We start from the raw sequence: 26,879 nt of genomic DNA, 5'->3' as shown, positions 1-26,879 counted from the left end.
CGGGGGGAGGGGGGGAGAGAGAGAAAGAGAGAGAGAGAGAGAGAGAGAAGCCAACCCCGGCTGAGGTACGTCCGGCCGACACGCCACCCTTCTGAGCGGGCCTCATTGGTTGGAGGAACACAAGGAAGTGGGAGAGGACTTGCCCTTACCACCGACCCCCGCCGAACACTGTCGTGGCAGGGAGACAGCACGGAAGAAACACGCGAGAACGAGCGACGTCAGCGAAACCTGGGGCGGCGTGGAGTGTAACCATAGTTCATTTCATTCTTTTTTTACAGTGTGTTTTAAGTGCGTGAGAGTAGTGGCATCTAGCGGCGCGGAGTGGAAATAGCTTGAAAGCAACGCAGTAAATTGTCTCGCGCTTCGCCGATGATAAGTGGCTAAAGTTTCCCATACTGTCATACGATATTTCTCCCCGCCAATGAGAAAAATTGGAAAGGAGGGAGGGTGATTTTTAATCACTTGGAAAGAAGGGGGGGGGGGGAATAATCACAAAAAAAATCAGTTGACATTAATAAATCTTGGGTAATCTTCTTTCGTTTTTCTTGGCTGGGGAGGGGAGGGGGACTCTTACGCCTGTTGGTTTAAAGTAGGGGAGAATGCACCATTATCACTTAGGGGGATGAACAACCCTTCTCCGAACAGTCCCCGAACTTGCCCTAATTTGGCCGGCGCAACGGTGATTTTTTAAAATAATATTTATTACAATTTTACTAATTAAATTTATCTTTGAATTTAAAAAAAAATTTAAATTAAAATTTTTCCCGTTTTTCTAGCATAAAAATTACTGATTTTCAAGATGGCGGGCGTAACGATAGTTGAAACGATCTAGAATCCAAGATGGTGTCCGTAACGAAACGTACCACGATTATTTCATATACGTCCTGGATGACGGGTGTAACAATATGTGCAACAGTGGTTTATAAATAACTCTTATTAAAATATTATTAATGAATTTTTTATGAATTTTAAAAATTATCCTGATTTTCTAGCATAAAAATTCAAGATTTTCAAGATGGCGGGCGTTACGGAAATTGCAATGGTGACGTCGGAATCCAATATGGCGGCCATAGCATCCTAATTTTCAAGGTGCGGCTTAGAGTGGCTAGTCGCTAAGGAATTTCAGCAGCTTTCAGGAATTTCGAAGCCGATGGCATTTTTAAGGACTAAAACGGGAATTTTTCCCGCGAATATGAGAAATGTTTAGAAATTTTTAGTTAATTTGAGTCCAATATGGCCACCGTGACGTCAAAGAGGTCGGTCATTGACCCGGCTCTCGGCTCCACAGCCTAGAAGCCTGCGCCAGGAGCCCCCAAACTATACTACTAATGTACCTAAACACGCCAGCACAGACGAAAACATTCAGACTTCAATATGAGTAAGCACTAAAATTCCGTGAATGATATTTATTCATGAAAAAAATAATAACAGCACAGACGTACACAGATGGCTAAAAACGACGAAACAGTATCAACATTAACAGCACGTAAATGCATACGGATAAGAAAGCTTGGACAACGCAGTAAATATACAAAGATAACGTTGAGGATAAATATAAATAATGGACAACAACAACATCTCCGAAGAATACAGTAGGTTTCCTATAATAAGACAATATTATATTTTTTTGCATTTATTCAAGCAGTATTATATTTGTTTATCATATTTGAATATAAAGTATTTTTAATGTTTGGAAGAAATTTGAGTCATATGATATAGCCTGTTATATACGAGTGTGTGTGTTTTTTTTTCAAGTTATAATATTTGTTATTGGCTATTTTAATATTGCATTTAACTATTTAATGGATGTTGATTTTGACTTGGCATATAATCTGATTTTGAGAGTCAGGTATTGATAGTCTGAAAAGAGCCCAAAAAAATTATCTCGTGTTGATTCATATTTTGAGTATCATTGTAGGGGCTTGCTTTATTAATTTTTTTTGTAGTTTAATGCGCTGATTGTTAATTATTTCTTATTATGGATTCACAGCGCTGTACAGAACACTCGTGACCAAGCGAACTTGTGTAAAGTCGTACACATTGAATGTCAGTTATACTGTGTTTCAAAATAAATTTATTCTGCCTGCTTAACTCTCGTTCTATGGACGAAAATTATTCCTTGTTATTCCTCTTGGGAGGGAGGGGGGCAGCAAATGATGTCCCTTACACTAAATGAACATCTCTCATAGTTAAGGATTCGTATCTTATGACATGTTGATTTTTTATTTTATTGTCATCACTATTTTTAACAGCTATTTCTGTAAATTTAAACAGGTACACGATACCTCCCTTGTATTTTATGTGCTATATCAGAAACTTTTTCAAAATATGTGTCGGGTAAATATCTGATGAAAATATTTGTGATAGAAAAAACATATGAAAATGAGGTATTGCGTTAAAATTTACGCAACTAGCCTTCCAATATTAGTGAAGAAAAAAAATTGTGACGATAAATTATCATGATACGTAGACCGAGTTATAAGTAAAGTTTAACTTTCGGTGTATATTTTAATTTATCAGCAATGATGTCGGTTTTGCAAAACTTTTTTTTTAGGCCAAAAACTGATGTCAACTTGGGAAGGCATGAACCTACAGACCGGTCATGGGTTGTCAACTCTGTTCAAGTATAAACAAATAAAATAAACAAATTAAAGTGTTACATAGGAAATAGCTTGTATTTTTTTCTCATTATTACAAGAGAAAGTTGTGATTAAAAATCTAAGTACTATGGAAACTAATTTTCTTTCAGCACTGAAACTGTTTAAATGTAAATTCAATACTAATGTTGGAAATAAAAAAAAATGAAGAAAAATGTCCCCTGAGTACGGGGAAACTGGGAATAGTTTAAGAAATTGTACAAGGCGAATAAAGTTTCTCGATGGCACCGTCATCTTGAGCATTAGGTATTCTTGTTATTATGCATGGCAACAATGTCATTACCGAATATTATCTTAGGAAGTAAAGTTTTACTTATAGAACATTGATAGTTTAACTCAAAATCCATTCATAAATATTCCAATAAATAAATATTCCTGTAAATGTCAGATGCATAGATAATGTAACTTTTCTTATTCGCTGAAATATATATTTTTAAAATATTTGATAGAATTGAAAATCCAAAACCTGTTCCATATTCTTAATCTTTTGACAGTTAAGACTTTGTTTTTAACAACCACAAACAGGACATCCCTATGAAACAGTTTTCCATACATTATAAATTTAATCTAACTGTAAAGCTGTTAGCTTCCGTAGTGGTAGAAATGTTTTAGGTATATGATTCTACGCTGCTTTCCCACAGTAAATACAATACTGTGCTTTCCCACAGTAAAGACAAAACTGTGCTTTCTCACACTAAAGACAAAACTGTGATTTCCCACCGTAAATAAAATACTGTGCTTTCCCACCGTAAATACAATACTGTGCTTTCCCACAGTAAAGACAAAACTGTGCTTCCCCACATTAAAGACAAAACTGTGCTTTCCCACAGTTGATACAATACTGTGCTTTCCCACAGTAAATACTAAACTGTGCTTTCCCACAGTACATAAAAAAAACTGTGCTTTCCCACAGTAAATACAAAACTGTGCTTTCGTTTGAATGAGAATTTCTTCGGTGTGCTCGCCTCAACTTTGGAACCATTGCAGCAATATGACATTTCTTAAGAATCAAAATGGAACAACGTTCGGGCAAGAAAATGTAAATTTTGTCCCCAGACTCGGCGTTGTTTTTTTAAGGGAAAAAAGAGGTTTTTAGAATTCATCTCGTGGCTCTCGCAGCGAGCCAGATGCCGCAATGCGAAGTAATACCCAGATGCTCGTTATGCTAATTGGTGGTAAAACTGAGTGGAAACAGCCACTTTGTAAACAAACTACCGCGGGTTAACGGTATTTTCTTTGAAAACATTCCGCCCTCGAGTTTCGTGAGCAGACTACATCGCACTTCGAAAGGGCGCTTCGCGTTTTAAGTACTAACATCAAGCGAATAGAATGTCACATAAACTACTTTGGACTCCTGTTTCTTCAAAATGATCATATTATTGTAAATTTACCATAGAGATATGTCAATTTTACATGCGTAACATCTTAGCTCACGGTATACGCTATTTGGTGGGAGCAATTTCGCAATTGAATGGGAGTTTCATGGGACGGTACTTTCATTTGTGGTGGATGGCGAAAACCAAAGTTAACGAAACCAAATGGAAAATTTATAATATTAATATTTTAATCAATTTTAACAAGATGGGCAGTATTTTAATAAAATTCCTTGTCGAAAATCAGATCCAAAGCTTGGGTTTAACATTGTTTCACGTTTTTCTCTCTTTTATCGGAGCCTTTTCATTATAGAGTTTAAAATTTCGGTCTGCTAATCAAATGATTAAATAGTCGTCGTGTCTGCTCCAGCAGCGAATTCTAACGACGGGTGCGGAAACTAAGCGTCATTTAACGTCAAGTAATATAGTTGAAAATATAATTTGCTTATCTTATAACGCTCGGCATTGTTTTAAAGATTTCTTCGTTAAATTTTGTGTCCGATTTTTGTATTATAAGTTGTTTTTTGCAACATGAGAACACACAAATCTGCTCTTTACCGAGGTTATCTGTTACACATTACTGGAGAGTATTGAAAGAATCGCAAATTTTTTTGTAGTAGCAGTATTTAACACTGTACGCCGCACATTCAATGCTAAAAATCAAAGTAAATGTACGGAATTTTTCACGAAGTGTGCATTTCAAATAAAGGAAGGTTTCTTCGTAGTGCCAGATAACTGATTCGTCGTAAATTCTACGCCCATTTATAACTTTCGATTTATGAAATCCGTTGCAAACACGGTAAATATGCGAGTTGGGAGTAAGACGAGTGTGTTTACTGTATAATTAAAAAACGTTCTAAATTATTTTTATGAAAACTATTACATTATTCTTGTGGGTACATGTTCAAAGATAATTAATTTACCTTAAATTCACCACCGGGATATTCGTAAATTAACAAATAGTTTAAAAGTTAAATCATTTTCTTCGTATACTTTGGAAAAATTTTCTTAACATTATTTTTTTTATATTCTGGGAATGTTTTTGAGACCACTGTAAACCCAAAGAAGGAAACAGTTTTCACTTCCTAAAATGTCGTGTATTCGATGAATACCACGAATAAACTATTTATGACACTTTACAATGCTTAAGTTTTCAAAACGTCTCGAAACAAAGTGTCTTATACAGCTGTGTTACATTTACATGTTAGTTAACTCTTTTTTTTTGCCTGAGCACTGGACTTTCTCGCAACCCCTAAGTAATGTATTCTCCCCTCCTCTAATGGCACCGCAGATGGCTCACTCCCCCTCCTCTATATTGCCATCCCTTAAAATGTCACACAGACATCACGTAAACAAAAATGTTTGTTTGAGGCAAATAAATATTTCTTTATATATGGCGAAGCAAATATTTACTTGATGTAGAAAAATATTTTGTTGGTCATAATAGATTTAAAAGGGGAAATTTTTGTTATTTTTTACCCTTTACAAAAAATATAGTTGAGATGACAAAACTATTATGTCGGGTCAACCAAATCTTCCCTACAAAAAATTAATTGGTTTGAATCAACCGTATATCTCTTTGGCCATACACAAACAAATATTTTGTCGAGGCTTACAAACCTGTGTTTCAGTGCAGAGTAACACAACAATAAATTGTTTCAAATAGATCAGCTTCGAGGACATAAAATCTAAATTACGGTCGCTTTCAAGAATCCCTAACAAACAAATACGTTGCATGTTATAACGTAGATTTCAATTTACTTGGTGATGTAAGACGCCAGTATTCTACTTAATTTTTCAATTTATTTACTCTGGCAATTTATTTACACGAATGATTCTCATAGTACTAAAAAAATACATTTTAATATTTTAACGTATTGTTTGAAAAAAAAATTAATCGAAACTTATGGCACAATAAATACAATAAAATTAAAACCATTAGTAGCACACAATATTCTCAAGCTTTTGCGTACAAGATTTGCTGTGATAAACCCAAAAGGACACCTGATCACATATGGGTTTTATCTTGGAATCTAATAGTTTATATCTTAACACTCGACCTTTGCAGTGACGTGTGTTAAAATCCTCTTGAACTATACAAATTATATACAAAAAAAATTATGTTAGGGTTTTATGTTAGGTTGTTTTCTGGTTACTTTACAGAGTTGAGTTTTGACTGAGTAATGGATTTTTTTTATAATTTGAATTACAATTGATAAAGCAGCCAACGAAGAATATTATCAAAATATTGGCAGGAATAATCAGGAGTACACGGAGAAAACTAATGCACGTTTTCCTTAACATCTACAAATCACAGAAATAATAAATTAAAAATTGAATAAAATATGTATGTAAATATAAAAATACAAAATTAAAAAAATCACAATTATAGTGAAAATATTAAAATAAAGTTTTAAAAATGAAGAAAAATGTCCAAAAAAAAGTTCACTTGTGCTCACTAAAGGAAAAGTTCACAAGCAGTCAGAAGCCAGTCCCAGGAGGTACCAATATACCTATACTACTCGCCATGTCTGTTCCACTTGCTCTTATATGGCGACATTCTAGCAATTGGGCTTCTTTGTGACTCTGGATACGCCAAGAAGACTATAAACTCAATCTTAATGTTTAAATAAATATGAATACACTTTACATACTCATAACTTGCAATTTCGCTGTACTAGCATTATTAATAAAGCCCATTGAATATAATATTTCAGCTATCACGGCAACTGACAAAAACACAGATATCATCAGCGCTGCCTTCAATGCCGTAAGTGAGCCATCGCAGAACTACATGTCTGTGAAATTTTATAATTATGCACGTAACGTCCACACTGTCGTGAGATTTTTTTCTCCTAGCTGGCTTTGGAAATATCGAAATGCCATAAAAAAACGTGAGCGAGTGTTTCAGTACTCGCCACTGATATGTAATCATCTAACCTTGGTAACGAGAAATTTCATGTGTTGTCATGTGGCAAATAAACTTATAATACGAAACTCGCGCATGAAATTTAACGTAGAATTCTTTAAAATTATGCCGAGCATTATAAATATACGAGAATAGTGTTTTAAGCTACATTTATAGACACGAATCACATGTAATTTCCACACACGTCGCTATAATTCACTACAGGAACAGCTACGTTGACTATAAAACCATTCTATTTAAGAAAACGAAAATTTGAACTATATAATGAATTGGCTCCGATAAAAGCGAAAAATACTCGAAAATAAAATACCGAAACCCGGCTTTGGACCTGAATTCCGAAAAGGAATTTTATTAAAACACTGTCTCTTTAAACAGTTAATACTATAAAGTTTCCCTTCGTGTCTATGAATTTTTGGTTTGCGCAATCCGGCATTGTTGACAGCACCGTGCTTACAAATTTCCGTTCCATTAAACTTCCGTTCCATTCACGATATTACTCCTACCAATTGTCTACCGAGAGCTAAGATGTTAACGCACATAAGAAAAATGGTTGTCTGTAAAGTCGGTTTACGGACGATAGTTTAACGTGACGTCATAAAAAAACATTGATGAAATGATTGCATACTTTAATAAATAAAATTGAATCATTTTTATTGAATTATCAATATTTTGTATGGATACAAACAAAGAGTGAAATGAAATCTACAATTCAATTAAAGTTTCTTTTATTTGCACTCATTAATTCAAGTATGATTATTACTTTAACGAACAGATTATTTTAACTATAACTTTTATACATGTTTGCTATTTAACTTCTTCCAAACTGTGTTATTCTGTTAAGGATAGGACGATAATAGGGAAAGTAGGAAACGAATGGGAGTATTTCAAGTTTAATGTGCCTCGAAATGTCAAATCGATGGTTGTGCCAATCGAGTGGAAGAGAGATAGATGCGGCGCAAGCGTACAATGAGAGTAACGGGGCACAACATAACGGGACAATGTGCGTAACGGGACACTTTTTAGTGCGTGAAGCCGGCGTTCATCGATTTATTAGAGGTTGTCACGTCAAAAAACGAAGCTAAACGAACAAAATGTCTTCCAATCAGTCGCTGTAATGTTTTTCTTCACCATTTTCTTTTCCCCTTTTTGTTCCTTTCTCCTGTATCCCGCGACACACGAAGCAATCGTCAAGTACGGTGGGAAATGATCACCCTCCCTCCCCGTTCACCCGCAGACCCATTCTCCGGCAACGTGCGGCGTCGTGGTGACCCCGCCGGCCAATCACCGCCACCGCCGGAGATGTCATTTGGGCGAGCGAGGCCAGCAGACCGGCTTGGCAAGGAAACCTGAGTCTGCCCCTGGCAGAGCTGACGTAGGCAGGCCCGCAATACAGAACCGCTTGCCGGGTCCCCGAGTCCCCGCATTTTCAGGCGCAACCACGCACACGCTCCAAATAACACCGCTTCAAGGAAGTATAAATTTATTCCGTTCCCGATAATTATTTTATAAAAACTTTCCACGCGTATAAACTCACTGACTTTTTGAATGGCTAAGCTTTCACAAAACGAAGAGAAAAATTATATGGCTCATTAATTAGATGGAAAAATTGCTTTTTTAACGTTTTCATGCAGTATAGATAAGGATAATGACATGGAATATAAAACTGGAACCTTTTGGGTTAAATGTCAATTTCACTGTCTACTATGTGATACGGTTTAATTAATTTCAGAAAAAATTATTATTATTTCAGAGCATTTTGAAATCCACACAAATTGTATACTATTAATAAAGGTAAATAAAATTAAGTAAATTATCCTGAATTAATTAAAACCATGTCATGCAGACGCCACTCGTTTTGCCTTTAAAAATATATACATATATGTCAGTTATTTATTCCATTTGGTTCTCATGCATACTGCACAAAAATGTTAAAAATTCAAACTTTGCCAACTAATTATGCGAAAAGGATGCACACTATATATATATATATATATTGACGTGACAACGTCTAATAAATCGATGAACGCCGGCTGCACGCACGAAAAAGTGTCCCGTTACGCACATTGTCCCGTTACAGTGTGTCCCGTTACGCTCATTGTACGCTTGCGCCGCATATATCTCTCTTCCACTCGATTGGAACAACCGTCGATTTGACTTTTTCGAGGCACATTAAACTTAAAACACTCCCATTCGTTTCCTACTTTTCCTATCATCGTCCTATCCTTAACAGAATAACACAGATAGGAAGAAGTTAAATAGCAAAAATGTATAAAAGTTATAGTTAAAATAATCTCTTCGTTAAAGTAATAAACATATTTGAATTAATGAGTGCAAATAAAAGTAAATTTATCAATTAAATTGTAGATTTCATTTCACTCCTTCTTTGTATCCATACAAAATAGTGATAATTAAAAAAAAATGATTCAATTTTATTCATAAAAGTACGCAATCATTTCATCAATGTTTTGTTATGACGTCACGTTAAACTATCGTCCGTAAACCGACTTTACAGACAAACAATTTTTTTATTCATTTTGTTGAAGTTCGGTTATGCCCGGCTGTGTTAAACGTGCGTGTATAATATCGACTCGGAAAGTGACGCGCCCCCTTAAGGCAATTATAGAGACTGGGTACTAACGGCCGTCATTTTTGGTCACACGCGAGACGGGAAAAGCGGGGACTGTCTCAACAGCGCTCTCTACGCTGCTGGTTGAACAAGGAGGAACGCGAGCGCGCTTATAGCAAATATAAATTCTGTGCATTCACAGCTGACTGTATAGGTTACCTATATATTTTTTCTGAAAGAAGTGCATATGCAAGCTCTCTGTCTTATTCTTTAATTCATCTATCTCTACCGGTTCTTTTATTATTTTTTTTGGGTGGGGTACTTGTTATGAAGTTCATATTTCGTTCAGAGATTTGGCGTTTTCCAAGCGGCAGAATTTTTGAAGAAACAGTAACACGCACAGTTTTCTTTGTGGCGTATTTCAACGGTGAGTAACATTTATTGTTAATTTATCATTATTGATTGACCAATAATTATTGATTTCCTGAGCAGTTATTTTGAAGTGAGTAATTCATTTTCTCAATTCTAGTTTATTTCGAAAATTGTCTTCTTTTTCTCTCTTTCTCTCTTTCTCTCTCTCTCTCGCTTTCTCTACCGTTTTACCCCTTACGATATACTTATAAGTCGAGCTTTGAATTGCCAAATAAGTTTTACTTCTATCATGTTTACGAAGTTACGCGCGCTCTTTTATTATTATTTTGTTCGCTGCCGTATTATAGTGACTACAGTGTTAAAACCTGAAGGCTGTATACCCAAAGGTATTGAACTGAAAATTTTTTTGGTGTTTTATTTCCTCGTTACTTTACAGAGTTCAGTTTATTTTACCGCGGCGAACTACTGCGCTGGCTGGGAGTCGGCGTCTTATCTCGCGCGAGACGAAAGACCTAATCTTTAGCGACACCCCAACCTCTAGAATGACATCATAGAACTACCAAACAATCATCACCGCTATTTGACGTCATTCGCCGAGCAAGACCAGCAGGTCGGCAGCTGGTTGAAAGTTTGTGAAAAAAAAAAAAAAAAAAATTTTTGTCAAAGAGGAGGGTAAATGTCTGCCCCTGGCATAGCTGACGCAGGCAGTCCCGCATTACAGAACCGCTTGCCGGGTCCCCGAATCCCCCCGAATTTCAGGCGCAACCAGGCACGCTCGAAATAATACTATAGTCTTGTGTTACGTAACTTGACTCAACATTTTTGACAGCGCACTTTTCCCAGCATTCACTCGCAAAGCATCATGCATTTGTTTACAAACAATGACGACCACGTGTGTTTGATTATAAGTACCCTTTGGCAGAACAAATATGACTGAAGTTCATGTAGATGATTGGAACTATTTTTGAGAAAGGTTCAAATTTGGGACAAGTTTTTTTACTGACTTTTGTTACCAGTCAGATATAAACATCTTTTATTCCGAATACAAAAATTGGTAAGTAGCCGTCACGCACATTAGTAGTGTAATTTCACACTTGACTAATCTACTTGAATGATAAAATATTCAATAATTAACATTGTCAATAAAACCACAATAAAATAAAATAATTATGCAGTGGAGGTTTACACTGGTGATTTACAATTCCAACAAAAATGGTGACGAATATACAAGCAAAGTGTTATTACAGTTGTCTGACTCTATAATTTATTCGTTATTCGTTTGCCTATTTCTCTAGCCAACAATCGAGCGTCCTACTCATGAGCACTACAATTTTCGTACCACTTTAATTATTCACCGCCTACAATCTGTGAATAAGTTTTACTTTAAAAAAATGGTTGTCTGCAAATTCGGTTTACGGACGATAGTTTAACGTGACAATGTCATAACAAAACATTGATGAAATTATTGATTCAGAAGAAAATGAAATATATTCGGCCTGAGACTGAGCTATAATAGGATTTGCAACCAAACCATTTAGGCATTAAAAAAATTATATTATTCGAGGAATAATTTTTTTTTTAATTTTTCTATCTTTTATATGTTAAAATCTACTTCTGCATACTTTTATGAATAAAATTGAATAATTTTTATTGAATTATCACTATTTTGTATGGATACAAAGAAGGAGTGAAATTAAAACTACAATTTAATTGATAAATTTACTTTTATATGCATTCATTAATTCAAATATATTTATTACTTTTGTGGTGTCGCGCGCGCCGTATTTATTTTTACTAGTACAAAAATGAAAGTAGTGCAGCGGCCGGGATTCGATCCGCAACTTTTGGATTGGTAGTCAGCGATGCTAACCGCACGGCCACGAGGCCATATTGGAATAGTTATTTCAGATTATATATATTTATAAAAAATTTGTTTTGTGTTGTGGTAATTTTAAAAACGTATGTAGTCCGCCATGTTTATTTCTTATAGTGGTAGGCGGGAAAATAATAACCGTACCAATTGTGCTGAAAATCGGTGGACGATCGTTAAATTACATAATATTAATAATTCAAACGACGAAAATATGATTGAAAAGTCAAATCGATGGTTGTTCCAATCGAGTGGAAGAGAGATGCCACGCATGCGTACAATGAGCGTAACAGGACACATCCGTAGTGGGACATCCGTAGTGGGACAATGTGCGTTACGGGACACTTTTTCGTGCGTGCAGCCAGCGTTCATCGATTTATTAGACGTTGTCACGTCAGAAAAAATACACACACGTTGGCCTACATTTTAAATCTTAGTATCGTAGTGACTTGAATGATAAACAAGTATTTTAATGAACGAAAAATTTGGGCCAACTTATATTCTTGTAACTTTCTTTGTTTATTTCACGTTGTGGTTTTTGAATCATGTTAATGTGCCCTCGTTTAGATATTTTTGCATACATTCATTTTCAGCAATAAACACACCGCGACTGATGAACGGTTCAAAATTCTGAAAACAAAATTACATCTTCACATCGTTATTCAAAACCAGCATTTATTGAGAAAATGGGAGGGCGCACAGGGAAGTGAAATTCTAAGTGAACCCCATCCAGGCTGGTTTTCATTAGTTGTAATGAGTCCTCCTGCATTAAGTGGAACTACTCAAACTTTCTTGCTGATTTTAAGCGCATAATTTAAAGTTTTCGAGAATATTGGGTGTTGCATTGCACTGTACTGAGCCCATACCAGAATTTTATTTTAATCTGTGACCACAGAGCGAAGTACTTAAAGGTGAAAGCCAAAATAATATCGATTTCTCGCATGACTTTAGAAATATTGTTATTTGTATGAGTTTGCACTATAAATCGGACCAGTAAGAGTTTAACTCGCTTAACGAACGTTCCATAGTAAATTAAATTTTTAATCTGAGCTTATAAATTATTGTTTTTTTTTTTTTTTTTCGTTTTCAGTATCTGTGAATTTTATTTATAAAATTTTCCCAAGTTGAACGTGGATTTTATATCTTCTAATACGTGTAATCGAAATTCCATATGGAGCTACTACGAAAACGATCTTAAACAACGAACTTAGTGATACTGACTGTGACATCATTTTAACTTACAAAGAATTGAAATTTCGCTTTAACAAATATCCAAACAATAATTTTTTTCATGATCAAATGTGACTTTTTTCACACTCCTTTTACATATTGCCTTTTCATCGCGCATGGGCACGAAGTTAATATGTACACAGTAAAATTTGTTTGTACTTTTAAAAGGAAATTTCTTGGAAACCCAGTTACCACTTGTAAAACTGGAAGACAGAACTTTGTAAAAGTGAAAATGGTACAAAGATCTGCCTTGCAATTTTACTGGTGACATCGTTGGCAACTGAATTTCCAAGGACTATCCTTGGAAGACTACAACATATTTTTTACAGTGTAATGAGCCTTAGGTTTTTTGGTTTTTCCAGTGATCGTTAGACTGGTGAATTTGTATTATAATTACATTTAATGTATCTATGTGGTTTGTTTTAACTTAATTCGTTTGTGAAATATCTTAGAATTATGATTTTCACCACTGGAAGCTGATTGATATAAAACTACGTTCTCAGTTGATGTATATGTAACATAAGGAACATTCCTGCGGAGTTTCAAATCTGTAGGACCGTTACTTAAAAAACGGGATATTTTGATCTGTGACGTTCTCGAAAAATTTTAACGGAGACGAAGAATGCATCAAAAATGCAATAGCCGTTTACATGGAGACAAAGGAAGAAAACAATAATGCCACATTCGTTGCCATGGAGATTTTCGACCAAAAATGGAAATTTTTATAATTAAACGCCCTCGAAACCCTCCCTTAGGAAATGAATTATGAAACACAAGTTATTGTGTTTCTTTTGAAGAGTATATTTACAAAATTTCAACGTCATAACTTTTTAAAAAATGTTTCATCATACAAACTTTACCACACCTTAGAAATGTAACTTCAAAAATAAAACCCTCATTAGTGCACTCATAGGGTACTCAAGGAATATTTTCTCCATAGTTCAAATCTTCAGGTCCACTAGTTTAAGTTGTACGTTGTCAGTCAGACAGTCAGTCAGTCACGGTACTGTTTTACATGTACAGACTTGCATGTCGCATTGCGTCTTCCACATAGCGTCTGTCGCGCTATATTGATTCCATTATTACAATAAACCTTCACCAATTTCTCCTTAAAACGTTTGGTTGTATATTGCCCTTTAACGAACTCGATCAAGATTCCATTACTAGATATTATGTATCAGTTTGGATGTGATTTGTGAAAAATATTTAGAGTTACCGTGTCCATACAAATGTTATATATATATTTTTTGAGTTGATGATGGTTTTTGGGTCTCTGGACCATGAAACGAAAAATTATGTAAGAATTTTCCGGAAGTTGCACCATGGAAAGGTAGTATTACTTTAAAATCTACCTAAAAAAAATGTGAGAGAGTCTTTCAGTATTCTCCAGAGATGTGTAACATTTAACCTCAGTAACGAGAGTGTGTTCCCGTGTTGTAATACACACTTAATACGAAACTCGGACACAAAATCAAACGTAGAATTCTTTAAAATAACGCCGAGCGTGATCAGTATACGCAAATTGTGTTTTCAACTGCATTTCTGGACGCGAACCACACGTAGTTTCCGCACCCGCCGCTAGAATTCGCTGCTGGACCTGCCACGTCAACTATGTAATCATTCCATTTGGAAGCAGAAGAAATTTTAGCAATATAATGAAACGACTCCAATAAGAGCGAAAAAGACTTGAAAAAAAAAACACTACACACCGGCTCTGTACCTGATTTTCGACCAGGAATTTTATTAAAATGCAAACCATCTTGTTAATATTCATTAAACAGTTAATAATAAAAAAGTTTCCCTTTTGGCTTTGTAAACTTGGTTCGTGCCATTCGTTGCAACACCGTGGTTACACATATCCGTTCCATACGACTTCCGTTCCATTCACGAAATCACTCCCGCCAAATGCCGTACACCGAGAGATAAGATGTTTACACGTCAAAAACCAGACGACGTACACGCGAACTGTATCTCAGGTTTATTTCTCTCCCGCATGTCCTCACCGGATCAATCCTCGCCGGGTCGGGCAACAAGCAAAGCGAACACGTGACTTCCGTTCGCCACGCCCTGCTTTCCGTCGAGGACGAGGGGGAGGGTATTTACGCAACACGCATGCTCAATTTGCAGAGCGCAGATAAATTATTCGTGGTTCTACGACCACAGATCCAGCACACAATTTCCTGGTTTTTTACCTTCGCGCGTGCAAGGAAATAAATAAATAAAAACCGTGATTTGTTTTGAACTACCTACTGTCATGCGTAAACGAGGACATAACTTAAATATGGTAAAGTATATGACATTTAAATAAAATATTATTTTTATTAGTATTTATGTATGTCTCTTGTATAAATATAGTTTGATGAAGGTCCATCTATTGCAGTCGTTAACTTAGTGCAACCTCTGAAAATTTACCACTTATTTTTTTTTTTTTTAGTTTCATGGCCCATAGATACCAAAACTATCGTCATATATATATATAATATTTATGGACACGCTTAAAACAGTAATTTTCCACAAATCATTACTTTTAGACTAAGACATAAACTATAGAAATGAAAAATCTCGATCAAGTTCGTTATGGACAAAATCGAAGAAAGAGGGTAGAACTGGGGAAGATGTTTTTAAAACACTAAAAAAAAAAAAAAAAAAACATAACTCCCTTCAGGTGAAAATATTGCATCCGTTTTTAGTAGAGACCGAAAAAAAAATCGCGGATTCATTTCGCAATATAATAAAACTCAAATAATTGTGCCTTTGTGCTGCTCCTGCTATTGATTCACTGTTGGTCCGGGTGACTTTGGGCCAATCAGAGACCATCAATCAAGGAAGTATCGAATCACAAGTTACCAGTTGACACGCTTGAATGAAAACACAATTAACACATAAAATTATGCACACATTTTCGTAAGAAAACTCAGTATTATCTAGAAAAATATATATGATATGTGTAGAAATAACAACAGCCATGTGTTGTAAAAGTTACAATATATTTCTTGTAGTATTTTAAACTATGTCTTGGAAACTAGTTTCCAAATTAATCTTTTGTAAAAGTACAGAAAACATTTTTTCTGTATGCAAGAATCATTAAAGAAAGAAAATTTGTATGTCATACCAGTATTTTAACGTTCGAATTTGAAAATTTGCCTTAATTTAGGTATTATTTGAACACTAAGAGATTTTCAAAAACAATAAATAAGTGTATACCTATTATTAGAGTTATAGTTATTCCAAAAAAATTAACTTAGTATTAAAAGTTAATGACTTCATAGAAGAAACTATTTATAGGAGCCACTAACTATCAACTTCAGGTTTTTCACTAAATTATACAGTTTTTTCAATTAGACGCTACAAAATTTTTATGGCCTAAAACGGTTGTTTTATCTTCTTTCTCTTTGAATAAGACAGAAAAAATTCGCGTATTCATTTCGCGATAGGCTATCTTTGAAACACATATAGCTTTGTGCTGCTTCTGCAATTGGCTTACAGTTCTTCTGGAGGTCTCTGGGCCAATCAGAAACCCTGACCCAAATATTGCCGAATCACCGGCTTCCCAGTTTATTCTTTCTCATATGTGAGCAGCCAATGATAGTGTGACGTTTGCTTGAGTGTGCAGAGAACTGTGGTGACTGTTCTGAAGGTCATTGTACACGCGAATTGCTCCCGTCCATGTGCATATGTCGTCTTTGCTGATTGGCGGTCCTTTTTTTTTCAGCCCGTGGAAAACGATTTACAATCAATTTGGTTTTTTTTCCATGTTTACAAACCTGCGTAATTTCTGAGTACTTTCAGGCGCTTTTACGGCAGGGTTATGGAGCCTAAGTGATATTATAACCGATTTGGGACTACCGCTATGCTTTACGGTTACGACAAAAATATAATATGGAACACATTTTTGTTAACGGCTAGAATCTCTCTGGTTTTAGTACTAGACCGTATACGTAAGGCATAGATATTTTCACAGAAAAAATTGTACATTTTACCTGGATTTTATCACAGTGTTTGGTTATCTAGTCAATTTAAAAGTTAATTATGATATTTTTTGCTTGGTGGTGACGTATGTTATACAAATTTTTCCCTAATTACTGCGTTTTTATTATCTCTTGAAACAGTGATGAAAATATTAATAATTATATGAAATAACATTGTGTGGTTCTTATTTAATGTCTATATATTGTATTATAAAGTTATATATAATATTTAGAGACTATTCGCGGAAAAAAGAAAAAAATCAACAAAGAACCTACAAAAAATACAAGAAAATTAAAATTTATATTTTATTATTTATTTTCATAATGTCCTACGATAATGTTCTGTGTTTATTTATCTAGGTACCTTCTACAATGGTAAACTGTTGTGAGAATTACTGTAGACTACAGGAGGATGTCACTTTGTAAATTCTTGTTGCTTGGTTGGAATCTACGTAGTATCCTTGTTTGGAAACCAGCGCACTGCTATCATTTCATTTCATTTTCAAATACATAGTTATTTTTCAGTTTAATGAAAATCATGCTTAAATAAGTTGTCTTTTTTTTAGAAATATACTTTTTTTTACTATAAAGAGTGCTTTATTATTAAAAAAATCGTTTGAGATTTTTTAATACGTCAGTTTGCCTAGAGACTTTGGTTAATTTTAGGTTGTAGGTGGTCATTGTTAAAATATTTTTATCAGGAAATTTTTTTTATGTAATCAGGTTGCTTCGGTTTGATTTTGTTCATGTTTATTAGATTTATATAGCGTTCTTAAATTTAAATATTTGAGATGGAAACGAGAGTTTATTTATTCTTACATAAATTTATTTTAAAAATGTAGTTTTGACGTGACATCTAATAAATTGATGAACGCTGGCTGCACACACAAACAAGTGTCCCGTTACGCACATTGTCCCGTTAAGCTGTGTCCCGTTACGCTCACTGTACGCTTGTGCCGCATCTACCTATATCTCTTCCACTCGATTGGAACAACCATCGATTTGACTTTTTCGAGGCACTTTAAAATTGAAACACTCCCATTCTTTTCCTACTTTTCCTATGATCATCCTATCCTTAACAGAATAACACTTATTGGAAGAAGTTAAATAGCAAACATGTATAAAATTTATAGTTAAAATAATCCCTTCGTTAAAGAGTGCAAACAAAAGTAAATTTATCAATTAAATTGTAGATTTCATTTCACTCCTTTGTATCCATACAAAATAGTAATAATTCAATAAACCTGATTCAATTTTATTCATAAAAGTATGCAATCATTTCATCAATGTTTTGTTATGACGTTGTCACGTTAAACTATCATCCGTAAACCGACTTTACAGACAACCAATGTTTAGTTTTTCATTTGAAAATGTAAACTTTCGTCACCGTACACATCCAAGTGATTGTGCTAAAGAGACCGCTGTGTTTTTTTTCTCTCCCCAGGGAAGGGGCTGAAGAACACTCAAGTATCGGAAGGGCCCCCCCTGTTACTCGGGGTGGACGGGGAATAAATTACGCAGCACGTTGAAGGTTTCCGCGCGCAGGAGGAAGCCAGGCTGCGAAGCCGCTACTCCCTGGGTTATTGCAGTCTGAAAGGGGGGGTTGAAGTAGCGAGAAGGGGGGCGAAGGCGGTTGGGGGGAGGCAGGGTGAATCAAAATGGCTGCCGGTAGCCAGCCCCGGTGGAAAACAACCAGCCGTATTCTCGCACATAAAAGAGGAACCTCGTAGAGGGGAATTTGGGTGGGGGAGGAGTAACAGAGAGAAATATAGTAGGTCAACGTTGGTATGCCCGGGGGAACGGGCGCGCTTATCCGAGAACTGAAGCAACGGCTCAGGGTGGCAAACCTCACAACAACCTGGAGACGCAAATAGCTTTCGTCACGCACAATGTATCTTTAGTATTTTACCTGAAAATATGAAGAATAAACATTCAGCTCCTAGAAAAGATAAATTTTGAAAATAAAATTCCCATATATTCTTAGCTGGAGGGCTATATTTAAAACGTTTTGAAAATAAATCGTATGTATTAAAACATGGCTCGTTTAGAACACGCTCAAGAATTTTCCAACATAAAAGAATATTAAGCTTTTTTACAAGAACATTAACTAATTATATTTTCTTATAGGTCTAAAAATTATAAAACTTTGGAGTACTATATTTTAATAAATCAGTACGCTATAGCTACTTTTAAAACTTTATCTATCCGCAACGGATCGGTTGGATTCCAGTAAAACACGATAATTCCAACTCACAACGCAATGAATTGATGACTTTAATATCATATTGCAGGGATAACTTTCTTCAAACGGTTTGATGTCATGAATATTAAAAGTTTAAAATTTTGTGTAGGCCTATCTTAGAGACTCTTCATTATTCTCGAGCTAGATTTGAATATCTCAATTTACGATTCTTCTATGTTAGTTACAATTTATAATTGACTTTTAAAGTCAATTTAGGACAGTTCATAGCAATGTTGTATTTCTATATGAATATACATTCACGTTTTACATTATCTTTATCTGTGTAGTACAAACTTTTTTGGTAAATAATTTTAGGCATTGAAATGTATCAATTTAATTTCATGTAAGAGTAATACACGATTATTGTCATAAAACGTTATACATTAATTATATATTATAAATGCATATTGCCTGTGGTTGTTTACTATTTGTAAAACGTCAGGCATGCATTCATTATTTTATCGACGAATTGTGGCATGACCACTCCCTGCAAGTGAACTTTTATGTTTACACGGCATAATTTATCTTAAATATAAAATATATAACAATATATAACAAAAATAAATAAATATATGACTTGACCTCAAGAGTGTACAGGTGATTTGAGTGCAAAACTTACAAAATAAAGCTTCGACTAGTCGTAGTATCTCACAATACTTACCAACAGTTTTCTGTTAACTTAATAATATGTCAACGATGGTTTTATTTTCAAATGTGTTGTCAAGTAACCTGAAAATATTAACATGGGTATTTTCGTCATTTTAGTTTAAAAAAATCTGGCATCACTGCAATTTGAAAAAAAAAAATTCAATAAAAATATAGTCACCACATATAAAGCAGTATTCAAAATATTAATAGAAAAATACCATTACAATTTTCTTACTACATATGAGTTTGTAGAACACTGTTAAGGGGACCGCCTTCATAGGCACACACATGGTGTGCAGAGCTTCAGAAAAAAAAATTTAAAACTGTTCAAGATATCCATGTAAGGTCTGATTACAAAAAAAAAAAAAAAAGAATACGCTGAAGGTGAATCGGTGGTTTTGTTTCCGTATTTCTTTTTTGAAATGTGTTTTTTGAGGAGTGAAAATGGTTCAAACGTGTAGTTTTTTTTTTCAGAATGATTTTTAGGCATGAAACTGCCGGCTGATATTCTTGAAAGTATTCAAGGGACTTGCATTACACTTTCATCTCCATTTCTCCGCCATGTAATGTTACGGCTACCACTAAGTCTCACAGTTGCCCCGCGTTCAACCTTGGAGACTGTGCGCCAGCCCCCAGCCTAGCGCTTAGGGGCGATTCCCCGCCAGAAGCACCGCCGGGCATCGCACTTATCATCCCGCCTCACCGACACAGATACACCACAGTGTTTCCGCCGTGGAAGCTGAAGGCTCCACTCGCTCCACAAATACCCCCTCTCTCCTTCAACACATAAGAGTGCTTGAAGAAGCCAGGGGTCAGGGCTACCAACCCCTTGGCGCGCCACACGCCAGACACTCCACGAAGCAGGGTTGTTAGCGCAGTTGGCGTAACTTCTTCCCCCCCTCCCCCTCCCACCACATACTCCACTATACCGCGAAACCCTCAGTGTTCTTCATTACGGAACTTGCCTCGTTACTGTTTTGTTTCACGTTCCCGCCTCTTTCCGCCGCGAACCGGTCCCTCCGCTATCACCCCTTACCAACCCCACAAACAACAATTTCCCCGAGGGTACCAAGGTCGAGTAACCTAGATTCGCTGCACTTGAAGCAGCAGCTCACCACCTTGTTAAACTGTGTGTGTGTGTGTGTATATATATATATGTATTTGTAAATGGACCTAAATATCCATGTACATTTACGGATATTGGTAAAATAGTGTTTGCAGTAATACTAGTTTCGAATTCTTACCCCGGAATTTTATGCTTAGTGTTTTCACAGTACCTCCAATAGTTTAAGTTATTTGTACACAGTTTCCTGAATAGCTTTACAGTATTATTTGCGCACATTATAAAACATAATAAAACCAAATAAAGTAGAACTATTGAATATTAGATTATCTGTTTCGTGGTTTAAAATAATTATCCTGCAACAATTTCCGTTAAGGAATAGGTACCTACTCAGTGTTATCTCGAAAAACGAATTTCATATACGCAAAGATAAAGTTGCACAAGGTTACAATATATTTCTTGTAGTATTCTAAACTTTTTTTTATTTTGGAAACTGGTTTCCTAAGGAATATTTGAAAAAGAACAAAAATATAATACAGCACTTCAACTGGTAGGCCTGTGAGAAAGCATAATCTCTGTTTTACGTGCGATAAGTGTATAATAATGTACCCGCCATCGAGTATAGTCGTTTTATTTTTGAGCTGGTATGGGGCGACTGAAGACTACCATATTGGAAGACTACCATAATGACAGTATTCCGCCATAACGGAAATCTGCCATAAGTCCAAAGGACGAGACGGAATTCTGCCATATTTTCTTACACCCTCCATGGAATGAGAACAGCAGCATTGTCCTCGAAGTAGTGTATAGAATACTCGGTAGGTAGCGCTGTCAACCCTCTAGCTGTTTTTCAGGTTAACTTTAAAGCATACAGATAGCGCTTCAGACGGTGATAGTTGCACAAATCATATCCAGATCGCGGACGAGAAGAAAGAAATGTTTCCATAAATGTTGTATAGATAGCACCGTATTCTTATTACGACGATTAAAATAAAATACATGTAGTACCTAGTATTCCATTCTGCCAAAATTTCTTATACATTCTACGGAATGAGGAAAACGGCCTTACTCGTAAAATTGTAATGTAACTAGCTTAATAGAATTAACTATTTTTTATTATTCCTAATAATATTATTTCTGTAAAACATATTCCTGATTGAAAACTATGTGGTTTTACAGAAATAATATTTTTGGGAATAAAATTCATGTGCCTATAAATATTTTTTCGTCAAAAACTGCTAAAATACTACAAACCAAAGGTTTCTGACTAGAATTTAACCATCAATAATACTTCAAGAAAATATATACCGATAAATGGTTGAACACACAACCACTCACTGACTGATGCACACTTAATTAAAATATATTATGTACAAAAGCAAATTTTTTTATGTTTTAAATGTTTGTTTCAGCATTATTTATAACATGTTGGAATGATAATTCTACAGTTAAAAAAAACTAAAACTCTACAAAACTACAAAAAAAATATTTTTGCAAAACTCCGTTCCCCCGGAGAAACCCCCGGAATGGCCACCGCATGGGGAGCCCAAGAAAAGAAACGGGCTCCCCATTTGGAAGCCACCTGGAAGGTTTTTTATGTTCCACCCACCGTTTCTTTGGTAGCCTGACTTGTTACAAGGGATTGTATTCATACAAGAGAAAATGCCACCATTTTGTCTGGGCAATCCGCCTTAGAGGAGCCGGGTCGCGAACCCGGGTCCTACGAGTCACAAGGCAGGCGCTCTACCCTAGAACCAGAGTGGTAGAGCGGATTCTTGCCGTCTTCTTAACACTTACATGATGTTATTCCATGAGTTTACTGTAGTTTCGCGTGTCATTAAGACATGCAGTAACATATAACCTCGGTAACGAACAAATTTATGTATTCTTATGGTCTTCGTTCCGCATGAATTATGTAATTTCATAACAGTGAAATATAATTTGTATAACTAGTCTGGCAATTTTTTAGTTACTTTCCTGCAAACAAAATTACAATCCCGCTGTACAATAATTATATAGAAATATAGACCAGTAAAAACATATGTAAGAGCTTGCACTGTCGAAGTAAAGTTATTTTGAAATTATTCTTAGATATTAAAAGAGCGTGTTTAGTTAAAATATGCGTGTTCTTACAAGCATGAAGTTATTGTATAAACATTTTATTTATTCGGTTTTAAAGCCACAGACAAGTTAACTTTTTTATATTACTTTTGGCTTTCTTTTGTTTTACCGTGCTTAACATGCACAGCTAATCCCTGGAAAGCTATTCAAACAACTGTTTGCAAATAACTAAATATTAGAGGTACTGGAGCAACACGAAGCATAAATGGTAACACTATTTTGTAGTGATACAGTTATTTTCATGTAGATGAACATATTAACAAATATGAATATTTCTGTTCCATTTACAAAGAAAATTTACGGTGCACAATGGCAAACAGAATAAATCAACTACAAAACTTAACAGATAAAAATTTAAAAAACAACGGCTATACAGAGATGCACAGGTGAACCCAGCGATGTGAAGAAACAATGATGACAGCACAGACAAACACCGTAAGCAACAGTTCAGCGAAAAAACAGATATTTTGAAAACCACGTGTAATTTTTTTTATCTATTTTTATTTATTATTATTTTTATTGTTTGATTTATTGAAAAAAAATTTCTGTGATTTTTTGATATCAAAGAAATGTGTGTGTCTGTTTTCTTCGTGTGCTCCCGATTATTATTGTCAATATTTTGATGGTTTTCTCCATTGTACTCCCAATTATTCTTGTCAATATTTTGATGGTTTTCTCCGTGTGCTCCTGGTTGCTTCTGAGAAACCGATCTAAGCATGAAGGATTATTTACTTAATGAGTCATGTCATTTTATTCAGAGTTAAATTTAATTAATTGAATTTCTGTTACTAAATCATCACTTGTAATATTTTTATCAGGCGGAATTCAAACGAAAATACCATTACTCAGTTATACATAATAATAATATCTGAGACAAATGTAGATGGATATGATGGCACGAATTGAAGCTCTTGGAGCCTAGCGTATATTGGTGAGATCGAATTCATGAGACGAGAACGTATCACACCTCATTGGAATTTTTCGATCATTTGATCCTCTTTTTTAAATGTCGTTTTGACTCGTGCATTATAGTAAATGGTTCTTGATTTGACTAGCGTATTATTCCATCGGGTGCATGTATATATAAGCGTGTCCTATACAGCAGACCATTCAGTTTGTTACTGACGTCGACGGTGTAAGGATCACCTAGTTTATTTCATCTGGTGCATAAGTCGCGTAATTACTTTTTCTTGTTAACTCGGCGGCATCTTTACCGACTTTAACGACGAACTTGATGGACGTTGAACCATCGTCTACGGGAACCTTGACGTCAGCGACGACGAAGAAGGTGCAGATCCCGTTGGCAACGACAACGTCAACACTGGAGGAGACTTCATTAGTCGTGGTACCACCAGCAGAAGAGAGCTTAATGAATACAGATCTGGTTGCGCAGGAAACCAAGATGAACTACGTTTCGCCCTCGATGGAGACTTCAATGGCTGCTGATTCGACAACAACTAACGAACATCGGTGCTGTTACTGCGACAAGATTTTCTCAAACAACAGCAATGCTCGACGACACGAGAAGAGCGAATGTGCGAAGAACCTATATCGTAAAATGTTTTTTGTGAGAAAAGTCATAAGCAGTTTACCAGAAAAGATAATATTAAAACGCACGTGCTGCGCGGCAGAAAGTAAAGGTTTTGGTGCAACAACGAATGATTGATGTGCATAAGAGTATGCCTGGAAATGGTACAATTGCAGTAACATTGACATCTGGTTCGGGTCTGGAAGGTTCGACTTCATCAGCACGGTATCCTTGCAGCTACTGCGATATGTCGTTCGCATTTTCCCAAGATGCACGGAGACATGAACGGAGTAAATGCAAGAATAATCCTTCTCGCACGAATTTTAGCTGCGATGAGTGCCATGAATGGTTTACTCGAATTGATAGTTTGCGACGACAAGCGAAAAAATGCAACGGTCAAGTCCGTGTGCCTACTGATGAACTAACTGCAGAAATTTTGACTCCTCGGTTTACGTTGAAGACTCGTGAGCGTACAGGCAAAAAAACAGATGACGTCTGGACATGAAACTAAACCTAAGACTGTTATCGGTGCTCTACAGGTGAATGATAATGGCTTCTACTTGGCGCAGTCTGCATTTAGTGGAACAATAAAGGACTACTATTATCTAAATACGATTAGTGAGTCAAAAAAATTTGTAATTTTCTTGACGATATTAGACAGAACATAAACAATCAGCTTACTGATGACGTAGCAACAAACGGACCTTTGAAATATAACTTGTGGTTGGACTGTATAAGTGAAGAGGTGTGCATTCATGACATCGGCTGCAGTAATTTACAGTTCTGACGATGTGAAGCAAACTGTTAAACACGGTATCCAGTAACTCTGACAAGAAGAGGAGGACTATGTCTGTAAAGGATCTGGTTGGTCTCTGTCTAGTATAAACCGATTGGAGCTAAGAATTAGTCATTTCACGCCTATAAAGGCCTAAATGATTATAAAATTGATAACTATCGCAAATGTTCCTGTAGTAGAATAAAAATGATGTAATAAATATTACTTTTGCAAAAGAACTTGCGGTGTTTAGTTCCTCGAACCTGACACTTTTCTGGTATTTTAATTACCTAAATTTATTTTTAGCTTAATCCATAGATCGAATCAGAAACGGATATTAATCGAATCAATCACTACATAAATGCGTGATTTTTTGATGAATTTTGGAATTTTTCCCGAATTTCTATCTAAATAATTACACAATTCCCAGATGGCGTCCAAATTTGAAGATGATGGGTGCAATAGTAATAATAAATGATTACTGCACTCTAGCGGGTAAAAATTACACTAACATGGCGTCAGCGCACTCTAGGAGCTGAAAACAAGATGGTAGCCTCCAGCTGACGAAGACACGTTGGCGGACATGATATCATACCAGCTGATGATATATACCTATACCTTGGTATTTGTGGGTCAGACAGCAGTTGGCTTTCATGGAAAAAGGATCTGTCAGCATTAATTTTATTTTTGCTCTTACTGGGTTCAAACCGAAAACATCGAAGCGTGTGTTTTTAAATGGTATTTTATTAAAATGTGATTAATAAAATTTTATTATAATTTTAGAAATTTTTTCCAAATTTCTAGCAAACAAATTACAGATTTCCAAGATGGTGGCAGTAACGAAAAGTGCAACCGTGTTTTTGAAGAATTTTATCAAAATTTAATTAATATATATTTGTTTATAATTTTTACAATTTTTCCTGATTTTCTAGCTTTAAAATTACGGATTTTCAAGATGGCGGACATGATGTCATACTAACTGATGATATATGCTATTAAAAGTGGTGGGGGTCAGTCTGCCAGCAGCCACTGTGAGGGAAGGATCAGTCGCCATTTTTTTGCCCTCTCCGGGTTCGAACCGAGGACTCCGAGTTCCATGTCGTAAATGTATGTTTTTTTTAAATATTTTTATTAAAATTTTATTAATTGAATTTTTTATGAATTTTAATTTTTTTCCATTAAAATTGGATAAGTAAAGATTTTCAAGATGGCGGCCGTAACAGAAATTGCAACGGTGACGTCATACTCTTAGATGACGTCTGCGGCTTAGAGCAGCTAGCTCTTAGGACTTTTAAGCCGCTTTTAGGAATTTGTGTTCTTTCTAAGGCAAAAGTATTTTGGGTGTTTTTCGAAATCCAAATTTTTGAATTTTTGAGGAAGTAAACGAGAAAGTTTTCCTCGAAAAGAGAAATTTTTATTTTTCAAATTTTTTGAGAATTTTCGACGGGAATTTTTTTTTTCCCCAAAAAACTGGAAATTTTGGCGAATTTTAAGGATTTTGGGGTAAATTTTGGCTAATTATGGCTAATTTTGCCCA

General features: G+C 35.5%; 1 protein-coding gene across 4 annotated transcripts in view; it reads right to left on the bottom strand.

Annotated features, from left to right (window-relative positions):
- Window positions 1-26,879, bottom strand: part of LOC134538321 (neurexin 1) — a 449,323-nt gene that overhangs the window by 283,742 nt on the left and 138,702 nt on the right. The window lies entirely within an intron of this gene.

The sequence above is a fragment of the Bacillus rossius genome, chromosome 13, assembly GCF_032445375.1.
Source record: "Bacillus rossius redtenbacheri isolate Brsri chromosome 13, Brsri_v3, whole genome shotgun sequence".
Classification (NCBI taxonomy): domain Eukaryota; kingdom Metazoa; phylum Arthropoda; class Insecta; order Phasmatodea; family Bacillidae; genus Bacillus; species Bacillus rossius.
Note: the sequence above shows the minus strand (reverse complement) of the source record. Positions and strands in the feature narration are given on the sequence as shown.